The sequence below is a fragment of the Vipera ursinii genome (genome assembly GCF_947247035.1).
Source record: "Vipera ursinii genome assembly, chromosome: 4".
In the NCBI taxonomy this organism is placed as follows: Eukaryota; Metazoa; Chordata; class Lepidosauria; order Squamata; family Viperidae; genus Vipera; species Vipera ursinii.
In genome coordinates this window covers 81,229,193-81,241,514 of record NC_139514.1, presented here as the reverse complement: position 1 = coordinate 81,241,514, position 12,322 = coordinate 81,229,193, and the positions used below count along the sequence as shown (strand labels likewise).

The 12,322-nt window shown below is 45.1% G+C and overlaps 1 protein-coding gene across 3 annotated transcripts in view; it reads right to left on the bottom strand.

Moving 5' to 3' along the window:
• The window catches only part of LOC310639671 (cytoplasmic FMR1-interacting protein 1), a 158,686-nt gene that overhangs the window by 68,089 nt on the left and 78,275 nt on the right, over positions 1-12,322 (bottom strand). For 2 of the 3 annotated variants that reach the window (XM_083361493.1, XM_083361492.1), the window contains exon 1: positions 6,489-6,703. The exons of the other annotated variant lie outside the window; for it this stretch is intronic. The gene's annotated coding sequence lies outside the window, so the exon portion shown is untranslated. Of the gene's footprint in view, positions 1-6,488; positions 6,704-12,322 lie in introns of those variants that run through there. 3 annotated transcript variants of the gene reach the window in all.

The following is a 12,322-nucleotide window of genomic DNA, read 5'->3' as shown; positions in this document are numbered from 1 at the left end:
CAGAGGCTCGATCCGCCATTTTGCAAGCCTGAATACACAGGAATACCCTGTGTGGCCGCGGCTCTCGGGGAAGCCCTGGCTGTCCGCTTCCTCGCTCCACGCTGCCATTCGGGGCCCGCACGTTCCCCGGGCAAATCGCGGCGCCCAGCAGGCGAGGAAACACGCCCGCTCCAGTCGCCCCCCCTTCCCTCAGGAGACGCGAAGCAAGTGACCGCCCGGAGCTTACCGAGGACTTGCGCGCGGCCGAGGCTTCGGTGCTTCCAGGATCGCGCGCACCTCTCCCAAGCCGCCGCCGTCCGGAGACCTGCCGACGTTTGGGGAGGTTTGGGGAGGTGCGCGCGCACCTCCCCAAACCTCCCCAAACATCGGCAGGTCTCCGGACCTCCGCGCCCTGCCTGCCTGCTTCTTTCCGCAGCGGAAAGAAGCAGGCAGGGAGGGCGCAGAGGAACGGAGACCTGCCGACGTTTGGGGAGGTTTGGGCGCCTCCCCAAACCTCCCCAAACGTCGGCAGGTCTCCGTTCCTCCGCGCAGACCTGCCGACGTTTGGGGAGGTTTGGGCACCTCCCCAAACCTCGGCAGGTCTCCGTTCCTCCTGCCGACGTTTGGGGAGGTTTGGGCGCCTCCCCAAACCTCCCCAAACGTCGGCAGGTCTCCGTTCCTCCGCGCAGACCTGCCGACGTTTGGGGAGGTTTGGGGAGACGCCCAAACCTCCCCAAACGTCGGCAGGTCTCCGTTCCTCCTGCCGACGTTTGGGGAGGTTTGGGCGCCTCCCCAAACGTCGGCAGGTCTCCGTTCCTCCGCGCAGACCTGCCGACGTTTGGGGAGGTTTGGGCGCCTCCCCAAACGTCGGCAGGTCTCCGTTCCTCCGCGCAGACCTGCCGACGTTTGGGGAGGTTTGGGCGCCTCCCCAAACCTCCCCAAACGTCGGCAGGTCTCCGTTCCTCCTGCCGACGTTTGGGGAGGTTTGGGCGCCTCCCCAAACGTCGGCAGGTCTCCGTTCCTCCGCGCAGACCTGCCGACGTTTGGGGAGGTTTGGGCGCCTCCCCAAACGTCGGCAGGTCTCCGTTCCTCCTGCCAACGTTTGGGGAGGTTTGGGCGCCTCCCCAAACGTCGGCAGGTCTCCATTCCTCCGCGCAGACCTGCCGACGTTTGGGGAGGTTTGGGCGCCTCCCCAAACCTCCCCAAACGTCGGCAGGTCTCCGTTCCTCCGCGCAGACCTGCCGACGTTTGGGGAGGTTTGGGGAGGCGCCCAAACCTCCCCAAACGTCGGCAGGAGGAACTGAGACCTGCCGACGTTTGGGGAGGTTTGGGGAGGCGCCCAAACCTCCCGAAACGTCGGCAGGAGGAACGGAGACCTGCCGACGTTTGGGGAGGCGCCCAAACCTCCCCAAACGTCGGCAGGTCTCCGTTCCTCCTGCCGACGTTTGGGGAGGTTTGGGCACCTCCCCAAACCTCCCCAAACGTCGGCAGGTCTCCGTTCCTCCGCGCAGACCTGCCGACGTTTGGGGAGGTTTGGGGAGGCGCCCAAACCTCCCCAAACGTCGGCAGGAGGAACTGAGACCTGCCGACGTTTGGGGAGGTTTGGGGAGGCGCCCAAACCTCCCGAAACGTCGGCAGGAGGAACGGAGACCTGCCGACGTTTGGGGAGGCGCCCAAACCTCCCCAAACGTCGGCAGGTCTGCGCGGAGGAACGGAGACCTGCCAACGTTTGGGGAGGTTTGGGGAGGTGCCCAAACCTCCCCAAACGTCGGCAGGAGGAACGGAGACCTGCCGACGTTTGGGGAGGTTTGGGGAGGCGCCCAAACCTTCCCAAACGTCGGCAGGTCTGCGCGGAGGAACAGAGACCTGCCGACGTTTGGGGAGGTTTGGGCGCCTCCCCAAACGTCGGCAGGTCTCCATTCCTCCGCGCAGACCTGCCGACGTTTGGGGAGGTTTGGGCACCTCCCCAAACCTCCCCAAACGTCGGCAGGTCTCCGTTCCTCCGTGCAGACCTGCCGACGTTTGGGGAGGTTTGGGGAGGCGCCCAAACCTCCCCAAACGTCGGCAGGAGGAACTGAGACCTGCCGACGTTTGGGGAGGTTTGGGGAGGCGCCCAAACCTCCCGAAACGTCGGCAGGAGGAACGGAGACCTGCCGACGTTTGGGGAGGCGCCCAAACCTCCCCAAACGTCGGCAGGTCTCCGTTCCTCCTGCCGACGTTTGGGGAGGTTTGGGCACCTCCCCAAACCTCCCCAAACGTCAGCAGGTCTCCGTTCCTCCGCGCAGACCTGCCGACGTTTGGGGAGGTTTGGGGAGGCGCCCAAACCTCCCGAAACGTCGGCAGGAGGAACGGAGACCTGCCGACGTTTGGGGAGGCGCCCAAACCTCCCCAAACGTCGGCAGGTCTGCGCGGAGGAACGGAGACCTGCCAACGTTTGGGGAGGTTTGGGGAGGTGCCCAAACCTCCCCAAACGTCGGCAGGAGGAACGGAGACCTGCCGACGTTTGGGGAGGTTTGGGGAGGCGCCCAAACCTTCCCAAACGTCGGCAGGTCTGCGCGGAGGAACAGAGACCTGCCGACGTTTGGGGAGGTTTGGGGAGGCGCCCAAACCTCCCCAAACGTCGGCAGGTCTCCGTTCCTCCGCGCCCTGCCTGCCTGCTTCTTTCCGCTGCGGAAAGAAGCAGGCAGGCAAGGCGCGGAGGTCCGGAGACCTGCCGACATTTGGGGAGGTTTGGGCGCCTCCCTAAACCTCCCCAAACTTCAGCAGGTCTCCGGATGGCGGTGGCTTGGGAGAGGTGCGCGCGATCCCGGAAGCACCAAAGCCTCGGCCGCGCACAAGTCCTCGGTAAGTTTTTTTGTTGACTGGAGTATAAGCCGAAGTGGAATTTTTCAGCCCAAAAAGTGGGCTGAAAAATTCGGCTTATACTCAAGTATATACGGTATTTAAAAACAGGTCTAACACTTTCCAAAACAACACTAGACCTAGGTATACAAAAACAATGCATTGTGAAATGCCTCAGTAGGCACCTCTGTGGAAGTTAGGAATCTAACTTCTCCTGCAGCCTAAATCAAAATATCCATGGAAAGTAACCAGGAACAAAGAAAAGAAAGTGTTCCAGCAACAACGAAAAGTGTCCAGTAGGAGTTCAGTAGATCCCAGTCAGATATCATCATGAGACATTCATTGTAGAATGTTCATATAGCAAGACTGGTTAGGCAAATACGAACAACACAAATTGTAATTTGAAACAGCTAAAGAAAAATGTGAGCCAGGGATGAGATGAATGGTGAAGTATGAGGACAATGTAGTTTGTAAGAAATATTTATGAAAGAGATAACTTCAAACTATACAGAACAAAACTGAACTTCTAATATTCCATCTATTCTGTTATATAGTATATATATTACTAAAACTCTCCTGTTTGTCTGCTTATAATCATCAATTGGGCAAAATGGGGCATCACAAGACAACCTCAAATGGGCTAACTTAGAATGTGTCCAAAATCCAGGACCCATTATTTCCATTGGATTGAAATTTTGAAGATCTTCACACCATTTATATTAGCAAAGTTGTGGTCACTGTAGCGCTACTACAGTCAGCCATGGTTGCAGATCATAATTTCCACTCTTTCCTGTTTTCCAATCAATGGGAAAGTCAGTAGGAAGTTGAAAATTGCTCACACTGCAACTGCTTTTTTGCTATACAATCTAGTTTGCCTAGTCTGGTGCCAAGTTAGTGTACACCTATACCATGTCTGCATCTGGAGCATAATGTAAATTGAGTTATAGCTTTTTCATTTGACATCTAGACTTTAAATTAGCACTCTTTTAAATAAGCCCACATTTCATGCAGCTCAAAACAAAATGTACAAAATTTCACACTGTTCAAAACAAGATATACAGTATTTAATTAGAGTATTTTAGCAGACCAAGATGAAGCATTGGGCAGAATCAAGATAAATGCTGGACTTTTTTTAGTTAACTTGATTAAACATGACTGCTTCTGACATATTAATTTACACTTTCTCACACCGTAAGATATATATAATTATACCAAAACCAAAGCTGTTATTCAAGCACTTCAAAAGGATGAAAGAGAACTTGTCATCCAATCTGAAAGCAGAAAGAATGGGTACTAGTTACAAATGACAAGTCCAAAGGAAGCCAATTCTACCATCTGGAAGCAATCCATAAAACCCTTTCTATCTATCAGGAGTCTACAGTTGGGAAAATTTTCAAGCAGGGCACGAGCAAAAGAACATTTTAGAGCTCATTCCAACAGGCTGCTCCTTTCCTGCCTTATGAGACGAGGAAAAGCAACCTCAAAGGCTGCTCCAACCATGCAATTCACATCTCTCTCCCACACAGCTATCTACCATGCTATGTTCTGGGGGAAGGTTTTTGATCATTTGTAAATATCTGTCTAGTCTTCCCTAATATTTCCTCTGTATAAATATGCTTTTTTCCCTTTAATCAGGTAAAACTTTCTTCTACCAAAATATAATAAATCCATATTAAGTGGATGAGTGACTTTGGAGCAGTCCTTCTCTCTCAGCCCAACAAACATTACAAAGCTATTGTGGGGGGGAAATGGAGAAGTACACTTTATACAATGCCGTGAGTGTCTAGAAGAAAATGAAATATAAATGTAATAAACTTTAGAAACAAATAATGAGGAAAATAAAACACTTATTGCTAATAAATATTCACAGTAAATAAAAACATTTACTGCAAAATAAAGACCATAAGAGGTTTGATCAACTGCTTCTTCCATAGTTTTCCTATCAAAATCTGATAGGAACCATCAGAACTGAAACCAACTGTGAAAGAAAACATACATAGCTATTAGGGACACTGTGGTTAAAGCTACTCTAAGAAATTGGTTTCTATATTAGTTTAAGGGCTGAAAGTAACTATTCACTTAACCAAATTTACCACAAATCTGTTCTTATTACAAGGCCATGAAAATTTATAGTAGCTTAATATATCTTTATTTATTGATTTTAACGTACATTGGTGACTAAATAGAGATAGCAAAAAAAACAGAAAGCATCTGTAAATTAAATAATTTTGTAATTTAAACTTAACAGTCTTGTTAACTATGCATATCCGTAACTATGCATAATGAAAAGCATACAAATCTATAATGCAAGAAACTGATTACTGCAAAGGCAATTCTAAAAAGAAGGAATTATATTTCTTCAGATGCCAATTACTTACCTCTTTTTCCCAAGCCAAGCTACTTAGAACTTTTTAACTGTTTCTGACACAATCACAAGTACAGAAAACATGTCATAATTGAAATGTAAAACCCCATGATAAAAGCAGTTGCTTTATTAAGTCAACTTACTGAACACAAAGTAATATGCAGTCTTTTGAATTTTCCAAAATTGTCAGATAAAATAAAAAGGAGGAAAGCCAGCGAATGTTGAAAGTATATAATCTGCATTTCATATGTTGTGTTCCCAATCTACTATATATTACCCTAGAAGCTAGTCAACCAAACTACAAATCACAATATCCTTTAGTGCAAATCGAAACATGTTAGCTTTAGGTTCAATATATTATAGAAATACAGAAAATTGATCAAGCAATTAACTAATAAGAGACATGATTTGCAAACATAATCCTGAAATATATTTGCAATTTTCAAACATCCACTGGATTACAGCCCTGATCTACTTCCTCCCATACTGTAAACGTTAGCAGACTATTTCCCACTCCCTCAATGAATTCTAATTAGAAGTATAAATTATGTGCATGATGCTATTATTATAATAGGAAAGTTAATTCCCAGCTTTTAATGAACACTTATCTCAGTCTTCAAAATTAATAAAATATATGGATGGGTTGGCTAAGAATTCTGAATTTATTCAGAAGTGTGAGATTGGCGAAATTGGCTGAGTTTTTTTCAAATTTAAGAAAGAAACGGGATTACTCAGTTATTCTTACACTGCAATTTCTGTTACGGCAAACTTGAAGAAAAGGCACTGACGTTTGAATTGTTTCAAATGGTTCGCAACTTCAATAAGATAGCGAGCTAAGAAGAACTCTTTTGCATATCAGTTGTTCCCTCTCCACAACAGTTCCTAGTGTGCAGTCTTCTTTCTCCCTCCTTTCTTATCTCCCCAAAGACTGTTTCCGACACTGGGGCTTATCCCACTTAAACAATGCTTCCAAGGCAGCACCTCTGCACCGAGCCTGGACTCTCGGTATTCCTCCGCGCAGCTCGTAGCACAAACTTATTAGGTGCCGCGGAAGAAATTGGCATTTTATGTCCCGGAAGCTTAAACTTTCACGGAATATGGAATTTGAGGGAGACCCGCCCAAATCCACCAGAAGTAGGCCGTCCCGGTTAGGCCGCGCAGTGAAAATAATGTATTTCAAGTGTGCGTGGCCACTTGCACGCGAACCGCTCTGCAGGCACGGGCACAGCTACATAAATGAAAAGAAGAGCCGCCTGGCGCTGGGTCCGCGGAAGGAAAAAAAATCGATTGAAGTTTTTCTCACCCAGCTTCGTGCCGAGGAGGCCTGTGGTTTTCGCCAGACGCCCAAAAATACAAGCCGTTCCAAGGGCTGGCCTCGCTCCCCTTAGGCTTTGTCCCCAGCGCTGCCTTCAGCTCTTGCCCCTCAGGATTACCCCCGCGCTCCCTTCCAGGTCCGCCGGACGCTCGAAGTTTCCTGCCTGAGTCAAACCGGGAAACTGCAAGGAAACACCCTTCCTACCTCTCCAGCTCCTCCCCCGTCCCGACCGAAACCCTCAGCCATCCCTTTCGCAAGCAGTCAGTCCGCCCAGCGAATTATCTGCAGCTCCTCCTTCGAGCGAGAGAATCCCTTCTGATCTTCACGCCGGCTTGTAGTAGGAAAGAACGGAGCTCCCAAGGGAAAAAAGTTATTTTCTAAATACCGAACCGTGCAAATACTGTCACCTATGATGTCATGAGGTGAATTGCCACTCTGGAGTCTTTATTGAGAGAAAACAGAAGCCAAACAGGCCGAGTTGGCGTGTCCTGTTTAACCGAAGGGTTCTGGAACAAAAGGAAATTGTTTAGTTTAACTGTTGCTTTCTCGCTTTTTGTGATCAGCTTTTGCACCAGAGAAATTTCATGCAAGCTTGGGAAACATGTACATGGATGTGATATACTGAAGAGGGAATAAGGGAGTGTACAGGAATGATTGATGTCTTTCTTATGATGTAATGGCTCTGTTTGTCTGATTTTCATTGGCTAACAAAGTTTATAAAGCAGTGCTACCAACTTTCTAATGCATGGCATTTCTGGATGTAATTCTGCCAGAGTTCCAGATTGTTGGCCACCCAGCTGCTTAATTTGATCAAATTGCTGCTTGATCAAGAAGTCTCTGCTTGGGTTATCTGATTATATTGATATGATATCTCAAGTTCAAGTAAGGGGCTGGGACTTACATGTTTAACTATAAACTGAATTTGCAAAATTTGACTAATATGAGGTAGTCCTCAACAACCATTTGTTTAGTGACTGTTCGAAGTTACAATGGCACCAAAAAAGTGACTTATGACTGTTTTTCACACTATCATTGCAGCATCCACTTGGTCATGTGATCCAAATTTGGATGCTTGGCAACTAGTGTATATTCATGATGGTTGCAGTGTCTGGGCTAACAAGCAAAGTTGATGGGGAAATCAGATTCACTTAACAACCATGTTACTAACTTAACTGAAGAGATTCACTTAGCAAGAAAGATTGTAAAATGGGCCGAAACCTGATTAAAAACTTTCTTATCAACAGAATTTTTTTGGCTCAGTTGTGGTTGTAAATCAAGGATTACCTGCAGATTGTGAAGCCAGAAGGAATCTCTTTGTGAGGTGTATCCAGGCTACAAAACTGCAATATATTGTTTGTGGTTTTATTGATGGATAACATCATTAATTATGAACTTCGATTTTCCATGGTGTTGTAATGCCTGATATGCGGGTAGCAGACCAATGTACTGGTTAATCAAGTTCTGATCGGATACCCAGGCTTCCTTCAATAGGCGACCACTCTTTGTGGAATCCTGGGCAATAACCTTGGCCTCTGTAAAATTAAATGTGTGATTGTTTTCTACCATATGCATCCAAACCTGAGACCGGTGTTCATTCCGCTGGACTGCCATTTCATGTTCATGTATCCTTGTTTGCAGGCGCTTCTTGGTTTTGCCAACATAATTACCTGTGCAATCATTACAATTGATCCGATAGACCACTGACAACGTTTCTCCTTTGGGCAAGGGTTCCTTGGGGTACATCACCTTTGTTCGTAAGGTCTGGTTGGGTTTGTGCGCCACCTTAATACCATGTGCCAATAGTATATGCGCAGCTGCCTCAGATACCCCACTGATGTATGGCAGTGCCATCCAAATTGAGGTTTCAGTTGCATCATCCACGGGTTGTGGGTCGCGGCGCCGGTTGCATTGTCGGACGAAATCCATTGAATATCTTTGATAATGTTAGCAGCGGCTAACGAAAGCTCAGTGCAAAATATATCTTCTGTCCCAGAGATCAATATGTCTTCCTTTTTACAAGTAAATACACCTGGGACTCATTGAGATTGAATCGTGTATCAGCAAGCATACTGAAACAGTTGTACAGTACAGGCAAAGCAACCTTGCTCTTTAGAGCTCCCACTTTTTTCTAAAGCTCCTTAATTGAAGGAAAAAGGTAAGCACTGATTGAGAAGAGGGAAGTGGCATATTAGATTGTTAATTTTTTTCCTGAAAGGATATTTTTTTAAAAAATGAGATAACTGATGGCAGAGAAGCCTGAAATATTATGATCTCCTTTTTTTAGGATTATGGGGAGACTTAACCCTTTGGCAGATTTCCCCTATACCAAAAAGGGGAACAGCCCCAATAAATTACTTTACAATAAGTACCACTATCATAACAGGCCACTGGCATTAACAGTCCTTTCTAAAAAAAATAACTTTGGTAGTCTTTGTTCTTAAAGAGAGGTAAACCTCATAATTTTAATACTATCCATTCTTGATTTGTTCCTCTGTTGATACTGCTCTTTGCAGAAACTGATTGTTTTGTTTCTAGTATGTGTTTTTCATGATAGTAGTACATTCTAATAGTAATTTTTCCTCACTAGTACAACACCTTATACTTAAAAAGGAAAATAGGCAACACAAGTTAGCCATGATGGTTACTGCATTTCCATACTGTACAGCAGAGCTTTTCAACTGGTGGTACTTTACCACCTGGCAGGTGGTTATGCAACCCATAGCCAAGTGTAGTGGGGGAGGGAAACAGCTAAATCGGTGCCACACAGACCTGGAGGAGACCAGTTGGAACTGCAGGGTTCGGCAAAAGCCCCAGGAACTGCACGCATGGCTGCTGTTACGATTCAGCATCAGCCTGTGGTTCTGGCAGCTGAGTTGGATGATTCTGAAGAGGAGGAGGGGTTTGGAGAGCCTTTGGTGTCAGAGGAAGGTTCTGATGCACTGCAGGACTCTCAGCCTGGCCCCTCCCATCTTGTTGTTCATCAGACTCAGCCGTGTGAGCATGAGGGATTGGAAGAAGACGATCCACAGCTGGCTCTGTTCAGGGATGCTAGGAGCAGGAGGCAATCTAGCAGAGCAGAACAGAGGAAGGCAATAAGGCAACTCGGGAGAAGGCAATGAGAAGCCACGCCTTGGGACTGCTGATAAAAGGGGAATGTGTGGGAGGTGCTGGTTGCTGAAGGCAACTGTTTGAAGATCTTCTGCTAGAGACCTGGTCTGTTATTCTTGTTTGAACTTTTGATTTAACTCTTGAACTTTTCGTTTAACTTTTGTTTGAACTCTTTGTAAATAAATTTGGTTTGTTTTTTCCCAGCCTGTTGACTATAAAAAGGGGTTGTCCCTGACATTCAAACAGGGCCAGTCGTAGGCTGGAACAAAACAGCTGCATGCTGATTGGAGCTTCTGGCACACCCAGAAGAGGAAAGGAGGAAGAGGAGGCAGAGAGAAAAGAAGCTATAAAAGGAGATTTTGGCGGGAGAGAAAAAAAAACACAGAGAAAGAGAGAGAAGACACTTTTGTTAGCGAAGCGGTGAGAAAGCGAACGAGCAGCCTTTGCAAGCAAAGGGTGAGTGAAAGAGCGAGCAAAAGGCTTGTGCGAGCAATGTGTGAATGAGAGCAAGGAAGAAGCTTTTGCAAGCGTGTGTGCATGAGCAAGAGAAGCTTTTGTAAGCAATGTGCGTGAGAGAAGCTTTTGCGAATATCTGAATGAGAGCAAGGGAGAAGTTTTGCGAGCAATGTGTGTGAATGGAGCAAGAGAAGTTTTTGTAAGCAACATGTGAGTGAATGGAGCAAGAGAAGCTTTTGCGAACGTGTGAATGAGAGCAAGTGAGAAGCTTTTGTAAGCAACGCTTGAGTGAATGGATCAAGAGAGTAGCTTGTGCGAGCAATGTGTGTGTGAATGAGAGCAAGCCCCAGAGGCTTTTGCTAGCAAAGGGGGAGGGGTTGCGAGCGAAGGGTGAGAGAAAAAGGGAAAAGTGAGGGGGAGAAGGGAAAAAAGAAAAGGCATTTACTTCTGAGTTCCAGTGTTGCAGTAGGAAGGAAGCATTAACATTGAATCTCAACTTTTTACTTTTCCATAAATTATAAACTAGCCATTTCTATAACCAACAAATGAATCTAACCAGTAAAGCCCCAAATCCCACTTTTTTGTCAAGTTTTTGACACCTTGCTAAGCACTGGTGGTGGTCCTCAAATACTGTCATGTCCTAAAAGTGGTACAATCTGTGAAAAGGTTGAAAAGCTAATGTACACAATTTCAAGAAAATAAACATCACCATCAAAGAGTCTATAATTGGAATGTTATTGTCTCAGTGAAGAATTATGTGAAATCATAAATGAGGTATTCTGAAAATGTTTGAATAGGAAGATTTTCCTATCTTCCTGTCCTACCTTAATATCTATAGTCTGTGCAGGCATTTGAAATATATTTATTAGTTGTAAGAGAGGGAGAATCATGAAATCACTGCTTCTCAGTTGTTTACGATCACCAACGACATAGCTTTGTAACTGATAAACTCCCCTGAGTAGAAAATCTGTCTCAGAAAAATCTGACCCCAGAAAACTTTCTAACTCACATATTTAGTGCAGCTCTAATACCAAAATAGGAACAAAAACCCAGAGTCTTTTTCCAGTCAGGAAGTTATTACCATGAAAGTTGTCTTGGTATGTGCTCAAAATTGCAGAGCTTTTGTATTTCCCTTGCAATTTTTCCAGAATGAGACAGCCAGTACAAAACTAATTAACATATATTTGCATACAAATGTTTTAGCATGTGCAATTAAAAAATTAAAAAAGTGAATATGGCAAGTGGAAAAGTTTGGACTTTGTAAAATGTTTTTTTCCAGAATGGCAAAGTTCCTATACAGTAGATATAGTCTTGCTTTTAGAAACTTTCCCCCTTTTCCTTGCAGAACTGCTCTAGTTCATAAATATTTTTGAGTCTCCTTACATGCATCATGTGTTTGAGATGTTTCCTCAGATTCTCAATAATCAATTCTGGGAAATGTGAAGGATGTTTCAAAACTTTTTTTTTCTTTTTTTGCAAATATTTATGGTTGATATGGCAGTGTTTCAGATTGCTACTTGATGAATATCTAATCTCTTTTTAACTGTAATTTCTTAAATGATAATGGGACATTACCTTCTAGGAGATACTGAAATTTAATTGAACTTATTCCTCTTTCCATCTGCAAAATATGCTGTGCTGTTCGATGTTACCCCACCCCCAAAGCATAGCAGAATTACCCATATCCTTAACAGTAGTCAAAGTTTCTTCAATTATTGCCCTTTTTTTCTTCTCTGGTTGTGACTGGATATTATAGTGTTGCATTATCAGTTTAAGTATTTTGTTCCAAGCTGTTTCAGCTTTTCAGTTTTCTTTTGTATATCTTAGAACATTACTTTTGTGTTTCCGGCAACTTCCCATTCAGATTACCACTGAATAAACAATAATGTACTGTGATCTTATGGACACTTCACTCAGGTACATTTTTCAGCAGATCATTAAAAGTGATCCATAGTTGTTTTTTGCAGTATGACCAATTTGGGGCCAGCTCTAGCTGAGGATTTTTTTTTCTGGTCTTCAACCCTTATGCCATGTTCATTGAAGGAATTGTAATTTGTACTATAAGGAAAATGTTATATTCACATTATTTGTGAACTGACATCAACAGCAGTCATATAGGTAGTCCTCAGTTAACAATGGTAATTGGGACCAGGAATTCTATTATCAAGCAGCGTGGTCGTAAAATCCAATATTATGTCACGAATGAAGGCCAATATACATGTCCCAGGATAATGCTGCAGGATCCAATCTGGGTCAGT